We start from the raw sequence: 17680 nt of genomic DNA on the forward strand, positions 1-17680 counted from the left end.
TGTCTCTGCAGCAGAAGTGTGTATGGTGAGTGTGTTACAGCTCTGTTCTTTGTCTTTCTTTTCAGGAAGTCAATCTGGATGCCAGCAGTCAAGGTGAGCAGTGGAGAGAATTGGCTGTTATTGCTCAGCTCTCAAGCACAACAATTTTTCAGCAGATTCGTCGTGTCACAAGAGGGATCTGCCCAGTGTCAAGGATGATGTTTGAGACTGAGGCTTCAGGTGAGTTGAGGATGGTGCCTGGGAGAGGGAGGGTGATCAGGTATCCAGTTTAGGATTTCTTGGGAGCGGGTTTGCAAGCAGCAGGGTGAGAAAGGGTGTTTATTTGAGGGCCCCCCCACACAAGGCTGTTCAGAAGCCTAGCAGAGGCATTCCCATGGCTTACAGCATACAAGGTGATCCACTGCACTCAGAGGAATGCCATTTAACTTTGTCTTTCTGTAACCCAGGTGCCACTCCTAATGAAGGCCACAGCCTTGGAATCAGGATGAAGCTGGAGCCTGAAGGAGCCAGGCACACTCAGGAGAGGGCAAGTAGCTGACTTGCAGGGATTTGGCCCACATAACTCTGGACTCATACTTTGGTTTTGGTTTTCTTGATTGCAGCTGACCGAGAGGCTCACAGGCCGTCACAGAGCCCTCCAAGGCAGACTCATTTCAGGTGCAGCGTGGATTCCCCTCACCGATCATCCAAAAGATAAGTCGGGGGCCGCGGTCTGGAGATGGCGGAGTAGCAGATTGGGAGTTCTTGGGACAGATTCAAAAATGAGCAGAGGGGAAAGCAATCTTCTCCAAGGGCCTCTTAGGACAGCTAAAGGGAGAGGCTCTACTTTTGATGGCAGCTTTCAGGCGGGCAGTGCAGAACAGCTCCGATCTGTGTCCTGTTGTCCGGTGTGCCGTGCTCCCTGGTGTGTCTTTGGGGTCCCTTTTGCCTTTTCCCCTCGAGGCCCTCACCACAAGCATGATGTGTCGTGTTTCATGTCCCCCCTGTTTGTCACTTTCTGTGTCACGGGTGTGTGCACACATTTTTTGCCGGAGCTGTTCTTCCCTGCCGCATGGCCTGCTGCAATAGGACGAGCCTTGGGGAGTTGAAATTTGTAATGTGGGCTGTACTTGGGCTCTAGATGTTGTTCCTAGATTGACATATGGTGTTTGCAGCTTGTGAGTTATCCTGGTGATGTTTGACATGTGTTCTAACTTTCTTTCAGGTGCAGACGCATTCCACGTGTGGCAGAGGGTCAGGGCCAGGAGGTGCCGGGCCTTCTTAGGAGCGCGGTGAGTAGCAGAGTGGTGGGGTTTTGGCCGATGCGGTGCCAAGTTCAGGCACTGATGTTTGGTTCTCTTTAATCTAGCTGTCTGAGAGACACCAGCCCGGTGCCAGCAGGACCTTCCCATCTGATGAGGTGGCCTTTCTTTGCACCTGACAGGGACCAGCATCCCCAGCTGTATGAGAGATAAGTAGAGGGCCGTGACCCACAGAGGGGCTGAAAGCACGGTGCTGGTTTGGGGATTACAGGGAGGGGGTTTTGAGTCCAGTTTGGAGGTGGGGGGGTGTTAATGAAGTGGCCCCTTAGGCCCCATAGAAGCCAAGTCTCACTTTTGATCACAGTGCTGAGGTGTGCAGCAGGGCAGAGCAGTCCCGGTGTGTCTCGTGTCACTTGTCTGTTGTGAATTGTGTGTTGTTTGTGTATCCCATGTCTTTTACCTTAGGGGTGCCTGTCATTAATCTTGGCATCATTGTTAGCATCTGTGATCTCTGCCACCCAGGCCACAGAACTTTTGACTGGGGAGCTCAGACAGGCGTCAGACTCTCTTCTCTCTTTGGAAGCATCGCATCTGATGTCTTGTCAGGTCTTGGTCTGGGCTGTATGGACAGCTATGCCCCCACCTGGATCCATTTTGGTGGATTAGGACTTGGCGTAATATGAGGTTAGGTAGAGGATTCTGACCGTAGGATTCCTAGGCATCCATCTTTGCAGTTCTTAGAAGAAATCATTCAGTTATCATCTACTTCCTTCGGGGTTCTCTGAGCCTCATCAGCTCACCATCAGTTTGAACTCGGTCATCTCCTTTTGCATTCTCTCAGTCCTTGCAGCCATTTTCCTTGCCTAGAATTTTCTGTCTGTGTTGTGTCCCCGTTGTCTGTCCTGTCCTGTCCATCCTGTGTCACGGCTGTCAGCACACATTTGTGCCCGAGCTGCTCTGCCCTGCCGCATAGCCTGGTGCAATAGGAGAGGGCCCGGGGATTTGTAATGTGCAGTGTGGGGTGTAGTTGGCCTCTAGATGGGATTTGTAGATGGACACAGGATATCTGGAGCTCTTCAGTTCTCATTGAACCGTCTGACTGTTGTCCTAACTTTTTTTTCAGATGCACCTCCTCAGATGACTGCAGTAGTTGTGTAGGTTCCTTCTTCTGAAAGGGAATAGGGCGCAAGAATTCATCTTCCAGAGAATTTTTGCAAGTCCTGGCTTGTATTGTATCTGCCTATGGTGGCTTATGTTCTATGTACCTATACATCTGTCTTCTATTGGATTTTGGGTAGAAAATTTATCAGTCCAGAGAGGAGACAAGTCCTAGCTGTCAGATAACCACTCGTTGACCCTTCGTGTCGTCTCACAGGTCCCCGAGGCTGCTGATTTCCCCAGGATCTGCCATTTTACCTCAGGGAGCGGCAGCCAGAAGATGTGTCACAGCACGTTCTTCAGCATCTCGAGTAAGGGCCGCAGTGAGCATTTAAGTGGAAAGATTGTGTGAGCGTGTGTGAGAGCACGTGGCTGTGTCTGTCTGTGTCTGCTCGTCTCTGCGTGTGTGAGCGCATGCTGACTGGATTTAACCTTGTGTGTGTGACTTTTGCTTTCCAGGTTTTGCGACTCCTTGTTAAATTTAGAATAAAAAATCCCCAGCCGGGTTGTATTGCATGAACTGACATGATATGTACCGATTTTGGCTTAAAACCCAGAAAACCAGACGAAGATGAGCAGGAAAAAACCAGAAAAAAAACCACATGATGGACAAGAAAAAAACCCAGAAAAAGCCCAGGATGTGCAAGAAAGCAACGAGAAAAAAACCCCAGAAAATAATCCCAGATGGGCAAGAAAAAAACGTAGAAAAACCCCGGAAAATCACCCAAGATGGGCAAGAAAAAAACCCAGAAAAAACCCCAAAAAAACCCCTCTGAGATGGGCAGGAAAAAAACCAGAAAAAAGTCTGAAGATGGGCAAGAAAAAACCTCCAAGATGGACAAGAAATAACCCAGAAAAAAATTCGAAGAAGGGCAAGAAAAGACCCAGAAAACACCCAGAAAAAAATCGCAACCCAAGTATAAATATAGAAATGTTTGTCAAGTATATGCAAATATATAAAGAAATGTTAAATTATTTGAAATATAAAATAACATAAATATAACATTTATACAGTATTACTTGTGTTATGGATCGTATTGATTTTTATTTATTTCCTATAATACACTACAATATTTATATCAATTTTACATCTATCATATCTATCATTTGTTATATGTTATACCAGATTGATATACTCTAGGTTTTTTTAAGTAGTTTAAAATAAAGGGGATTTTTTTTTTTATTTGGCAAAAGCAGGTGTTTTACATATAAACATTATAAATACAAATAATATAAAGGTAGAAATCTAAGAATAGAAATAGATCATAAATAGCTGAAGGTTAATATAAAAATTAAAAATGTAAGGAAAAATAAGTTGTAGCAGTAGATATGGTACATAATTAGGAAAATAATTTATCTCTTATTTGAATAGGATACATGTTATACATAATGATTAATATAATACTTAAGTATAAACTGCAAATATAAATGTGAATATAGTCATGAGCGCTATAAATATAAAAATATTTCAATGTAGTTTAAAAGAATAGAGCTTTTTTGTATTTATTTAGTTAGGATGGGATTTGTATTTTAAATAGTGAAAGCATGATAGAAATGTAATTTTAGACATAGAAATATACAATCAATGTGGAAAGATATTTATGAAAGCACAAAATATAAGTAAATATAAATAATAGAAATAGAATAATGTTATATAAATTACATGCTACATCAATGTCCACTATAGCTATGCATGTGAATATAAATACGAAAAATGGAAATAAAAAATTTATTTAAACATGGCTTTAAAGCAAGGGGCCTTGTTTGATTCTGGTGGGGTAAGAGGCAGGTTTTTGGCATTTATTTCAGAGCAGTTTTTGGCGGGGGTCGCCCCTGTTCTTTTTTGCCACCTTCCCTGCCCGCAGCCCCGAGGCGCGCTGCGCCCCCGGCTGGGGCGGGCGGCAGTGCTGCCGCCTTGTGGGCAGAGCGCGGTACTGCAGCTCTGTCGCTACCGGCAGCCGCGAGGCCGCCATCTTGGGAGTGGCGAGTCGCGGGTGTCACGGACTTTTCTTTGACCTTCTTAACAGGGCAGCGAGAAGGGCGGGGAAGTCGAGGGCCCGCGTCGGTCGAATCGGCTGCCTGCATGAAACACCGACGCCACGGCGGCCCCGATGGATTTTTATGTGGCATTTTAAGTGTATAAGACACGGCCTATGTGGTCAGCGGCGCCGTGGGCGAGCATATTTAGGCGGGTTGCTGAGAGGCATCTGGGTAAAACCCTATTTCTTCCGAGGGTCCTCCTCGGCCGCCATTTTGGGAGGGGCGCGTCGCAAATGTCGCGGGCGTTCTTTGACCTTCTCAAGATGGCGGCGAAATGGGCGGGGAAATCGCACGCCCCCATAAATCTCCTCCCCCTGTGGCCACAGAGCGGGATCGCACCCCCCCGAGCCAGCGCCCTGCCCCTCGCCGCTGAGTGCCGGGGGCGGGGCAAGGACGCGGCTGCCGAGCGAGGGAAGGGCGCTGGAGCCAGCGGCGGTCGGGCCAGGGTCTGTAAATGGCGGGGGCGGGTGAAGGACATTCGGTCATGCAAAGGGATGCGATGGCCGAGGAGAACGGCCGCGGCGGGGGCGGCGCCGGTTTCGGCGGGCGGCGGAGGTGCGGTCGCAGCGCTGCGCGGGCCGGGGCAGCGGGCGGGGGCGGGCGAGCGGCGTCGGAACAGGGCGGCAGCTCCCGAGCCCGCGCCCGCCCCGCTCCAGGCGCTGGGAGCGACCGCGGGCCGGACAATCCCGGCGGGGCGGCCCCGGGGCGGCGGGCAGGCGGCGGAGCGGGGCCGTGGCGCTCCCCGCCCTCGCTGCCGCCAGCTTTGGAAGGTCGGGCCGGGCGCCCGCCCCGTCCGGCCGCCTCCCGGTCTCTGTAAACTCCTCTCTGGCTTCGTAGGTCCATGCTGGAGAGTGGGACAAAGGGCCCCGCTGGTTGCCGTGTCCTCGGGGGGCAGAGAGTTCTGACCTTGGCCGCATGGGCTGCCGAGTGTTGGAACAATGGGGATGCGCTTTTATGTATTTAGTGACATTTATGTATTTTTATTTGTGTACATTTTATGTATTTAGTGACATTTAGAGATTTATTCCCCTGCTTCAGGTGAGCGTGCATCATTGCCGGTTTGGGATTGAGTGAAATGGCTGAGGAAACCAGCTCTGGGGGGGAGGCAGGGAAATCCTCTCTTTACCCATTCTTCCGACAAACTCATCACGGCAGGACAGCCTGAAGACTGAAAGTGTAAGAAGATGTGGAGGGAAACAGAGAATCTGGCAGGAGCATCGAACGCACAAGTGCACGAATTTTGCTTTTGGCTTGGATTTAAACTCAGAAGTTGTGAGGAATTTGGGAGTGAGAAGGGATATTTCAGAAGGAGAAGAAGAAAAAGAAGTTGTTGTTACAGTCTTGGCAAAAGCTTCTGTTCTAGCTAATAAAATAAGTTAGTTTAAATTAAAAAAAAAAAAAAAAAAAGTGGAGTATTTTTTTTCCTACACTATTATATTCATTGGTGGTATATGGTGTGTTGTTTTATTTCTTGGTATTATTAACTGTGTGTAAGTTGTTTTTTGGGTGAAGCTGACTTTCTGGATGGGTTGGTTTGTATTTGAGCTAGGATTAATTTCAAGAGGTTTCTTTCATAGACTTCTGATAGGTATTACTGGCATTTTGGTTTTGTTTAATTTATGTATAAACATACAGCTTTGGTAGGGCCAGCTGGGCTGCTGGAGTTTTGGGTGTGAATTTATTAGATGGCTTTTGTTAAATGCAGTTTTTCATTTTTGAAATGTTTTTCAATGTAGTGGTTTTAAGGTGGTTTTTAAGAATTCACTGTATTGTTTTATGTTGTTTGTAGTTGGTGTATGATAAGGGATGTGGTGTGACTTCTTGAACGCTATGGTTTTAGTGTTCCTAAGTTCCGATTTCTTTCTGGTTCGTTAGGTGTTTTTAGTTTTATTGTTGGGGAGAGGGGCATTGATATGGTGGGTTTTTATAGGCAATATTTTTTAAATTTAGTTAGTGATATTTTGTAGTATTTTAATAATTTAGATTTTTTTATTTTCATGCTTTTAGTTAATTTGTAAATTTTTTTCAAATAACTTTTCCAGATTATTGGTTATTATTTGTGCATAAACGTAGAGCTTTTTTTTCTTAGTACTGTTTTGGGTCAGTTGTACAGTTTTGAGTCTAGTGAGTTGGTTAGATTTAATTTTTAATGGGTGTTTGTTTTTATTAGTAGTTGTGTCATTTTCAAGGTGTATTTGAGTTTGTGGGTGTTTGAGATATTGGTTTAGGAGGAAGTTTATGATGAGAATGTGTGGAGGCTTTGGGCTGCTTATAGTGGGATTTAAAAGTTATTTACAGTTAGGTTTATTTGAGTTTTTATTAGGGTGCAATGTTGTGGGATGTTTGTTCCTTTAGTAATAGAAATAGGTTTTGTTTTGATGTGCTGCAATGGGATGAGCGCGGGCTGCGTACAGGTGCTGACAAAGGTACGGTATTGTTGTGGTTCCGATGTGTCGGGTTAATGAACTTACATGGTCTAACATATACATGAAAATAGAAATAAATATAAATTTAAAAATAAATATGAAATTAGAGTGGTAGACATAGATAACAGATACATACATAAAAGTATAATATATGGTATATAATTGTAACATTATATATAGAGTGGAGTATAATTTATATATATTAAGAAAGATATATAAACATAGAATGTAAATATAAAAAGGTTAAAATAAATTGGAGATTTTTTTCGGTTTTTTTAGGTTGTAGGCTGTTTTTTTAAATAAGTAATATAAATAGAAATAATATAAAAGTAGAAATCCAGATATACAAATATATAATTTATATACCAATATCTATAAATATCTAATATGAATAAATATAAGTAAAAGAAATACATAATATAAAAATAATACATCTATTATTATAATAAAAGGTATTCTCTCTAATATATATCTATAAATATAATAAATAAAAATTTTAAAGGTAGATGTGAATAGAATTTTAACTATTGTTTAAATCAAGGGATGTCCTCGGTTTTTATAGAGGCAGGAGTTTTATTTTAAATACTATAAGTCTTATAAAAATGTGAATCGTAAGTTAGAAATACATAATAATTATATAAAGAGAAATTGCTAAACTGTGAATATAAATTTAAATATAAACATAAGTAAGTAAAATGCAGATTTGTAATATAGAATATAAATAACATTATAGGGCACTATAAATTATAAATAGGAATAAAAATATAAAACTATGTAAATATATTCCAAAGGAAAGGAATTTTTTTGGCTTTTATTTAAGTAGAGGCAGATGTTATTTAAAATAAAACATAAGTGTTACAGAAGTAAAAATCTTGACAGGGGAATATATAATCAATATGTAAAAATAGGTATAAAATAGATAAATAAGTGCTTGGAGTAGATATAGAATAAAAATTTATTTATAAATTGACATTGATAAAGATAAATGTATAAGTAAGCAATATACATTTATATATATAATGAATATTAATGTGAATGTAAATATGAAAACATAAGGATCTATATATTTGAATATTTTTTAGAAGAAAGGGTTGGGGTTTTTTTTGGTTCTTACTGGGTTAGAGGATGCCTCCCAGACCCAAGCTGCCACCTCAGCCGACTCAAGCAATCTGCAACAAGGAATCTGGGGGGCTGAGTTTTGCTTACCTGGGGAAAGCGTCAGCACTAGTGTTCAGGAGCCTCTGGCCAAGAGGGGCCGGCCATCTGCCTGCTGAAATTCTGCATTGCGCAGGATGCCTCCCAGACCCAAGCTGCCAGCACGGCAGAGTCAGGCTGGTTTGAGGGTCCCCAAATGTGTCCAGCAATCTCTCATCAGGAACCTGGGGTGCTGAGTTTTCTTCTTCTGGGAAAGGGCTGGCATTGGTGTTCAGGAGGCCTCGCCTGGAGTGGCTGGCTGCCTGCTGATATTTCTGCATTGCCAAATGTGCCTCCCAGACCCAAGCTGGCACCAGTGGAAACTCCAGCTGCTTTTGCCTCGGCACGTGTCTCCTGCCATCTGCCATCAAGAACCTCAGCTGCTGAGTTACACTTCCCTCTGTAATGGGCAGCACTGGTGTCCAGGGCCCAGGGGCCCTTACTGGCCAGCCGCCTGCTCAAATTCTGCATTGCGCAGGATGCCTCCCCGACCCAAGCTGCCACCACCGCAGTGTCTGGCTGGGTCCCAAATGGCCCCAGCAATCTTCCATCACGAACCTGAGCTGGTGAGTTACACTTACCTGTGTCAAGGGCAGCATTTCTGTTCAGACCCCAGGGGCCCTTCGTGGCCGGCCGCCTGCTGAAATTCTCCATTGCGCATGATGCCTCCCGAATCCAAGCTGGCACCTCAGCCGAGTTGAGCTCGTTTGAGAGTCCCACACGACTCGAGCAATATGCCACCAGGAACTTGGGCAGCTGAGTTTTGCTTACCTGGGAAAAGGGACAGCACTAGTGTTTAGGAGCCTCTGGGCAAGAGGGGCCGGCTGTCTGCCATCTGAAATTCTGCACTGTGCAGGATGCCTCCCAGAACCAAGCTGCCACCTCAGCTGAGTTGAGCAATCTGCAGCAAGGAATCTGGGTGGCTGAGTTTTGCTTACCTGGTAAAAGGGTCAGCACTAGTGTTCAGGAGCTTGGGGCCCGGAGTGGCCAGCTGTCTGCTGAAATTTAACATTGCGCAGGATGCCTCCCAGACTCAAGCTGCTACCACCGTAAAGTCAGGCTGGTTTGAGAGTCTCAAGTGGCTGTAGCACTCTGCTCTCAGAAAACTGAGCTGGTGAGTTATACTTACCTGTGTAAAGGGCAGCATTGGTGTCCAGGGCCCTTAGTGGCCTGTAGTGGCCTGCTGTCTGCTGAAATTCTGCATTGCTTATGATCCCTCCCAGCCCCAAGCTGCGACCTGTGCCTAGTTGATCTTGTTTGAGACTGCCAAGCACCTCCAGCAATCTGAAACTAGGAACCTGGGCTGCTGAGTTTTGCTTACCTGGGAAAAGGGACGGCACCAGTGTTTAGGAGCCTCTGGTCCAGAGGGGCCGACTGTCTGCCACCTGAAATTCTGCATTGCACAGGATGCCTCCCGGACCCCAGCTGCCACCACCGCCAAGTCAGGCAGGTTTGAGGGTCTCAAATGGCTCCAGCAATCTCCCATCAGGAGCCTGGGGTGCTGAGTTTTCTTCTTCTGGGAAAGGGCTGGCATTGGTGTTCAGGAGGCCTCGCCTGGAGTGGCTGGCTGCCTGCTGATATTTCTGCATTGCCAAATGTGCCTCCCAGACCCAAGCTGGCACCAGTTCCAACTCCAGCTGCTTTTGCCTCGCCACGTGTCTCCTGCTACCTGCCATCAGGAACCAGGGTGTCCGAGGTACGCTTTCTTGAGAAAAGGGCTGGCCTTCATGTTCAGGGGCAAGGGGCTCTTAGTGGACGGCTAGGTCCTGAAATTCCCCATTGCGCAGGATGCCTCCCACATCCAAGTTGCCACCTGTGCCGAGTTGAGCTGGTTTCAGACTCCCAAGCGCCTCCAGCAATTTGAAATCAGGAACCGGTGTTGCTGAGTTTTCTTTACCTGGGAAAAGGGTCAGCACTAGCGTTCAGGGGCCTGTGGCCCGGAGCGGCCAGTTGTTTGCCTTCTGAAATTCTGCATTTCCCAATCTGCCTCCCAGACCCAGTTGGCACCTATCCCAACTCCAGCTGCTTTGGCCTCGGCACGTGTCTCCTGCTATCTCCCATCAGGAACCTGGGCTGCTGAGTCAGGCTTACCTTAGAAAAGGGCTGGTGTTCACGTTCAGGGCCCCGGGGGCCCTTCGTGGCCATCAGCCCGCTAAAATTCTGCATTGCGCAGGATGCCTCGCTGACCCAAGCTGCCACCACCGTAAAGTCAGTCTGGTTTTAGGGTCCCAAATGGCTCCAGAAATCGCAGCAAGGAACATGGGGGGCTGAGTGTTGCTTACCTGGTCCGCCCCCTCCTATGGGAGCTTCTTTTAATGGAAATAGACCAATTCCTTTATCCCATTCTTTTTTGATTTTTATCCTCTATAGCTTTCTTCCCGTACTTTTAGGAAGAAGCAGGAGAGGGCTTTCTTTTAACTGAACTTGTAGTGTTTCGAGAAGGTGATTCCTTTAGAAAGTTCCCCTGAGCAGCCGGAGCTGTGGTTACCAAGGGAACGGAGCTCAGGGCGGGACGGGGGAACTGGGCACAGCTCAGGTTTCGGTCCTCCAGAGGCGGGATCTGCAGCCGGGATCGGCGGAGGGGCCGTTCCGGTGCAGACCGAGCTGGAGCGTGCATGGCTCCCGCGTGGCTCACGGCGGCCGATCCGGCAGAGACGAAGCCGGGACTCACGCCGGCTGCAGCGGAGGGAGCCGAGCAGAGTGAGAACAGACGGGACCCCGCTCCGTGCGGTGACCACGGTGCGCACGGCAGGACCCTCCCCCCTCCCTCCCCCGGCACGGCCGGCGGAGCGGCCGCGGGGCAGGCGGCCAGACCGAGACAGCCCTAACCTCAGCCTAACCAGCCCCCCTAAAAACAGCCTTTACCCCAAGAGCAGCAGCACAACACAGCAACCCTAACAGCGAGACCAGACAGCAGCCTTCACACACCAGGTCAATGACAGAACCCTCAGAGACCAACAGACCCACTGCAAAAAGGTAGGGGTGACGTCTGTGGGCTAGACAGCAAGAGGTGGAATTCGGAGACGAGCACGTCTTTTTGAGTTTTTTTGTCTAGGACTTTTAAAGGTATTTAGAAGATTTTGGAAGGGACTTTTCAGGGTATTGTTGGGGCTTTTTCCAACCCATTCTATGATTCTTTAGCATATTTTCAAGATTATGGTCAGGGTCAGAGGAAACACGCTCTGAAAAGGCAGAGTTTTAGGACTGCAGTGGAATGCTTTAGAAAGGGGCCAGCGGTGGCACAGCGGGTCGGGTCCCACACTGCCAGTCCAAAGGTTGTAAGTTTTAGACCCAGTTAAGTTGTTGTGGTTAGGGTTAGATGCTCTCAGGTTTGGTCCGGGAGAATTTCTGCACAGAAAAACTCACCCCCTGAGTTTCCTGATGCCAGTTTGCACTAGGAGGTGCTTGGCACTGCCAGGGCAGCCCGAGTTCTCGGTGGGGGCATCTTTGCTCCTGGAGAAATCCTGTGCCGGCGTCTTCCCTGTAAAACCAAACTCACACCTGCTGCGTGTCCACGTCAGTCCACAGGAGGCACGTGGCACTGCAAGGGCAGCGAGAATTCTCGGTGTCGGCAGCTGCGGGCTGTGAGAAATTGTTCCCTGCAGTTTTGGAGGCCGAATCACAGTTTCAGCCATGGGCACACAGAGAGGAAAGGCTGTTAATTTCCTTCGAAAGGAAAGTCTGGCACCCCATGGTTTAAGGGGCAGAAGAAGGGCTGTGTAGGGGAAGGAGCTCCTCACAGGACCTTTCTTCACCTCCACCCCCAGTCCAAGGTCTAGCAGCGCCCCGTGTGACCAGCTGCTTTCAGAGGGTTACCCGGGCACAGGTGCACAGGGAGCTGCTCGGCCAGAGGGGCTAACAGGGGTATCCCAAGTGTCCCACCATGAACTATGGTCAGAGCATCCAGCACGGACTAGGGAGCAGCCGGACCCACCCGGGCACAGAGCATCACTTTGGGAAAACGCCAAGGGAAGAGCCCTTTTGCCAAGGGGCAGCATCTGAGCAGACCAGGCAGCATGTGGGGTTCCAGGAGAGGGCTTGCAACTGTCCCCTTTTACTGTGTCAGTCCGTCTCCAAAGCCCCAGACCCTCCAGAGCACTCCCAGAAAGGAGAAGGGTTATTAGGAGAAAAAGGGTTTAGGGAAAAGGGGAAAAGCTTCCTTTTCCATTACTTTTTGTGTTCAAACTGGTAGGGACTTGGATTCCCCTGCAATTGTAATGGTCTCAGTTGAAAGAATCCCTGCCTTTTCTATGCTGTTAGGGGCATTAATTGACAGCGAGTCCCCATTCTCTATTATTTGGCAGTTTAAAAAAAAGGGGAAAATCTTGACAATGTTTCTTATGGGTTTGAAGTAAGGGTAGCCACCCCCTTTTTGTTGTCCTGAGGCCCAAATTGAGGGAGAAGCCCAGCTATCCCTCCATCCTAAGGGTTTGAACTGAGGGAAAAATCCTTCTCTTTTCATCACTGGAGAGATTTTAAAGCGTGGAAAGCCCCTCTTTTCCCAATACTTAAGGAGAGCAAATTAAATAGCAGAAACTAGGCATTTGTTATTGCATTACCTTCAGTAGAGATAACTGCCCCATTTCCTCTTTTTAAGGAGGTCACTTGAAGGAAGCTCTGCCTTTTTCAGCATTTTAAGGGTTTAAAACTACATTTCAGGGCACTTCTTTCTGTGCTGTAGGACCAAGTATCTCAGAGAAGGATGAGCCTGGCATGCACTTAACCCTAACACTGCCTGGGAGGCTTTTATCTTTCTTATTTTTACTTATAAGGTAGATGGCCAAAATTGGAGGTCCCAAGGAGACTTAGACTATTCATATCATCAGCATTCTTCTCCACCCAGTTTAATCACATGGGAAGTACTACTTAGTAGCCACTAGTTACGTAGCTACTAAGGAATAGTTACGTAAGTTAACAGCCAATTACCCAATTTATCTAGTTATGCTGCCTAAACAGAAAGTTGTATTTCTTACCAGTTTTCCTCACTTGTGCTCCAAGTAGTTGTTGTAAAAAAGAAAGCGCTGTTATTTTTCTGAAGAGTTTTTTTCTATAACAAGCCCTTCATTCCCCTTCAATTCAAGTCAGAGGGGCGAAACAGCGGCAGCTGCTCTGAGGGCTTTTATACCCGGTGGGAGTCGCCCCCTCCCTTTTCCCAGGTGCCATGGGAACGAGAGGCGGGCACAATCAGGGGTATATTAACCCCAGCCTTGGCTGAGGGGCTTCATTCCCTCTCTGGGATGTGCTGGGGTAAGAGCTCTCCTCTCATTTCAGTGAAGAGGCTCTTTCAGCTTATCTCAGCTTCTTTTCAGCGGGTGTTTCTGGGCATCTAAAGAACTGAAGCTTTGAAGATTCTGTGAAGTAAACAGCGTGGAATAGAAGGCGCATTTAGGTTCACGATTTTGGGTTTTGTGTTTAGGGGTGGTAAAGTGCATTTGTAATTTCTGGTTTAGGTATTGTTTTGTTTTGTATTTTTTTTAGAAGGAGTGCAGCTTCCAGAGATTCCTGGTTGTGTCAAGTACCATGCTTTTTTCAGCAGATTCGTCATGTCACAAGAGGGATCTGCCCAGTGTCAAGGATGATGTTTGAGACAGAGGCTTCAGGTGAGTTGAGGATTGTGATTAGGAGAGGGAGGGTGAGCAGGTATACAGTTAGGAATTATTGTGGGTGGGGGGAGTTTGAAGGTAGCAGGGTGGAAAAGGATGTTTATTTGAGGACCCCCCCTAAGGCTTCTCAGAAGCCTAGCAGAGGTATTCCCATGTCCTACAGCACACAAGGTTACCTACTGCACTGATAGGAATGCTATTCAATTTTGCCTTTCTCTAACCCGGGTGCCACTCCTAATAAAGGCCACAGCCTTGTAATCAGGGTGAAGCTGGAGCCTGAAGGCGCCAGACTCACTCAGGAGAGGGCAAGTAGCTGCCTTGGTGGGATTTGGCCCACATAACTCTGGACTCACACTTTGGTTTTGGTTTTTTTCATTGTAGCTGACCCAGAAGCTAACAGGCCACCACGAGGCCCTCCAAGGCAGACTCATCTCAGGTGCAATGTGGATCCACATCACCAATCAAACAAAAGATAAGTTGGGGGCTATAGCTTGGAGATGGGATGATGAGAGAGTAGCAGGTTGGGAGTTCTTAGGCCAGATTTAAAAATTACCAGATGGAAAAGCAATCTTCTGCAAGGGCCTCTTAGGATAGCTAAAGGGAGAGGCTCTACTTTTGATGGCAGCTTTTAGGCGGGCAGTGCAGAACAGCTCCGGTCTGTGTCACGTTGTCCGGTGTGCCGCGTTCCCTAGTGTGTCTTTGGGGTCCCTTTTGCCTTCCCCCCTCAATCCCCTCACCACAAGCATGATGTGTCGTGTTTCATGTCCCCCTGTTTGTCGCGTTCTGTGTCACAGGTGTCTGCACATATTTGTGCCGGAGCTGTTCTGCCCTGCCGCGTGGCATGCTGCAGTAGGACAAGCCTGGGAAGTTGGAATTTGTAATGTGGGGTGTACTTGGGCTGTAGATGCTATTCCTAGGTTGGCATAAGGTGTTTGCAGCTTGCGAGTTGTCCTGGAGGCGTTTGACATATGTTCTAACTTTCTTTCAGGTGCAGATGCCTTGCATCCCTGGCCGAGGGTCAGGGTTAGGAGTAGGAGGTGCCGGGCCTTCTTAGGAGCACTGTGAGTAGCACACTGGTGGGGTTTTGGGTGATGTGGTGCCAAGATCAGGCGCTGATGTTTAGTTTTCTCTATAATACAGCTGTCTGAGAGACACCAGTGCGGTCACGGCAGGACCTTCCCAGCTGACGAGGTGGCCTTTCTTTGCACCTGAGATCAGCATCCCCTGATGTCTGAGAGATAAGTAGAGGGCCATGACCCACAGGGGGGATGAAAGCAGAGTGCCGGTTTGGGAATTACTGGGAGGGGTTTTGGAGTCCCCTTGGAGATGGGGGTGTCCATGAAGTGGCCCCTTAGGCCCCGTAAAAGCCAAGTCTCACTTTTGATCACAGTGCTGAGGTGTGCAGGAGGGCAGAGCAGTCCCGGTGTGTATCGTGTCACTTGTCTATTGTGCATTATGTGTTGCTTGTGTATCTCATGTCTTTTTCCTTAGCCCTTTGAGGGTCCTGTCAGAAACCCTGGCATCATTGGTAGCATCTGTCATCTCTGCATTCCTTGGCCTGGCACCCAGGCCATAGATGCAATTCTGATACCTGTCTGAGCTCCCCAGTCAAAAGTTCTCTGTTTGGAAGCATCCAGTCAGTTGTCTTTTCAGGTCTTGTTCTCAGCTGTATGGACAGCTATGCCCCGCCAGGAGCCATTATGGTGGATTAGGACTTTGTAATAATACGAAGTTAGGTAGAGGCTTCTGATTGTAGGATTCCTAGGCATCCATCTTTGCAGTTCTTGGAAGAAAGAATTCAGTTTAGCATCCTCTTCCTCCAGGGTTCTCTGAGCCTCATCAGCTCACCATCGGTTTCAGCTCGGTCATCTTGTTTTGCATTCTCTCAGTCCTTGCAGCTGTTTTCCTTGCTAAGAGATTTCTGTCTGTGTCTTGTGTCCTTTGTTTGTCACGTCTGGTCTGTCCTGTGTCACGGGTGTCTGCACACTTTTGGGATGGAGCTGCTCTGCCCTGCCGCATAGCCTGGTACGATAGGAGAAGTCTTGGAGACTTGGTATGTGTAATGTGGGGTGTACCTGGACTCTAGATGGGATTTGTAGATGGACACAGGATGTCTGGAGCTCATCAGTTATCATGCAACTTTTTGACTCTTGTCCTAATTTTTTTTTTTCAGGTTCAGATGGCTTAAATCTGTGCCAGAGGGCCCCATCCCAGGTGAGGGGATTCCCCCAAGGAGGTAAGGCCCAATTTGTCTCTGCAGCAGAAGTGTGTATGGTTACTCTGTTACAGCTCTGTTTTTTGTCTTTCTTTTTAGGAAGTCAATCTGGATACCAGCAGCCAAGGTGAGCAGTGGAGAGAAGTAGTTGGTAGTGCTCAGCTCTTAGGTATAATGATTTTTCAGGAGATTCATTGTGTCACAAGAGGGATCTGCCCAGTGTCAAGGATGATGTTTGAGATTGAGGCTTCAGGTGAGTTGAGGATTGTGACTGGGAGAGGGAGAGAGAGAGCAGGTATCCAGTTTAGGAGTTCTTGGGAGGGGGTTTGCAGGCAGCAGGGTGAGAAAGGGTGTTTATTTGAGGGCCCCCCCCACACGAGGCTTCTCAGAAGCCTAACATAGGCGTTCCCATGTCTTACAGCATACAAGGTCCTCCACTGCACTCACAGGAATGCCGTTTAACTTTGCCTTTCTCTAAGCCAGGTGCCACCACTAATGAAGGCCACCGCCTGGGAATCGGGATGAAGCTGGAGCCTGAAGGAGCCAGGCACACTCAGGAGAGGGCAAGTAGCTGCCTGGCAGGTATCTGGCCCACATAATTCTTCGCCCATGCGGTGCTAAGATCGGGCACTGATGTTTGGTTCTCTTAATTATAGGTGTCTGAGAGACACCAGTGCGGTGCCAGCAGGACCTTCCCCGCTGACGAGGTGGCCTTTCTTTGCACCTGACAGGGACCAGCATCCCCTGATGTCTGAGAGATAAGTAGAGGGCTGCGACCTGGGGAGGGGATGACAGCGGGGTGCTGGTTTGGGAATTACCGGGAGGGGTTTTTGAGTCCAGTTTGGAGGTGTGGGGCGTTCATTAAACGGCTTCTTTGGCCCCATGAAAGCCAAGTCTCACATTTGGTCACAGTGCTGAAGTGCGCAGGGCAGAGCAGTCTCGGTGTGTCTCGGGTCACTTGTCTGTTGTGCATTATGTGTTGTTTTTGTACGCCATGTCTTTTACTTTAGGCAGGCCTGTCGGAAGCCTTGGCATCATTGGTAGCGTCTGTGATTTGTGCATTCCTTGGGCTGGCACGCAGGCCATAGAACTTCTGGCTGGGGAGCTCAGACAGGCATCAGACTCTCTTCTCTCTTTGGAAGCATTCCATGTGGTCTCTTTTTAGGTCTTGTTCTGAGCTGTATGGACAGCTATGCCCCACCCGGATCCATTGTGGTGGATTAGGACTTGTAATAATATGAGGTTAGGTAGAGGATTCTGACCATAAGATTTCTAGGCATCCCTCTTTGCTGTTCTTGCAATAAATCATTGAGTTAGCTGCTTCTTCTTCCAGGGTTCTCTGAGTATCAGCAGCTGACCTTCAGTTTCAAGTCAGTCATCTCCTTTTGCATTTTCTCAGTCCTTGCAGCCATTTTCCTTGCCAAGAGATTTTTGTCTGTGTCTTGTGCCCTTTGTTTGTCACGTCCTGTCTGTCCTGTGTCACGGGTGTCAGCACACATTTGGGCCGGAGCTGCTCTGCCCTGTTGCGTAGCCTGGTGCGATAGGACAAGTCCTGAGGGCTTGGGATGTGTAATGTGGGGTGTAGTTTGATCCTAGATGGGATTTGTGGATGGACACAGGATGTCTGGAGCTCATCAGTTATCCTGCAGCAGTTTGACTCTTGTCCTAACTTTTTTCAGATTCAGATGGATTAAATCAGTGCCTGAGGGCCCCATCCCGGGTGAGGGGATTCCCACAAGCAGGTGAGGCATCATTTGTCTCTGCAGCGGAAGTGTTCCGATGACTCTGTTACAGCTCTGTTCT

At 47.7% G+C, this 17680-nt stretch overlaps 2 long non-coding RNA genes across 2 annotated transcripts; both read left to right on the plus strand.

Annotated features, from left to right (window-relative positions):
- Positions 1–2582: 2582 nt before the first annotated feature.
- LOC132085273 (uncharacterized) lies at positions 2583–3415 on the plus strand. Its single transcript, XR_009420188.1, has 2 exons — positions 2583–2710; positions 2859–3415. It is a non-coding gene; the product is annotated as an uncharacterized LOC132085273 (long non-coding RNA).
- Positions 3416–4707: 1292 nt separating this feature from the next.
- Positions 4708–5765, plus strand: LOC132085267 (uncharacterized). Its single transcript, XR_009420181.1, has 2 exons — positions 4708–4885; positions 5478–5765. It is a non-coding gene; the product is annotated as an uncharacterized LOC132085267 (long non-coding RNA).
- Positions 5766–17680: the final 11915 nt, after the last annotated feature.

The sequence above is a fragment of the Ammospiza nelsoni genome, chromosome 29 (assembly GCF_027579445.1).
Source record: "Ammospiza nelsoni isolate bAmmNel1 chromosome 29, bAmmNel1.pri, whole genome shotgun sequence".
Classification (NCBI taxonomy): domain Eukaryota; kingdom Metazoa; phylum Chordata; class Aves; order Passeriformes; family Passerellidae; genus Ammospiza; species Ammospiza nelsoni.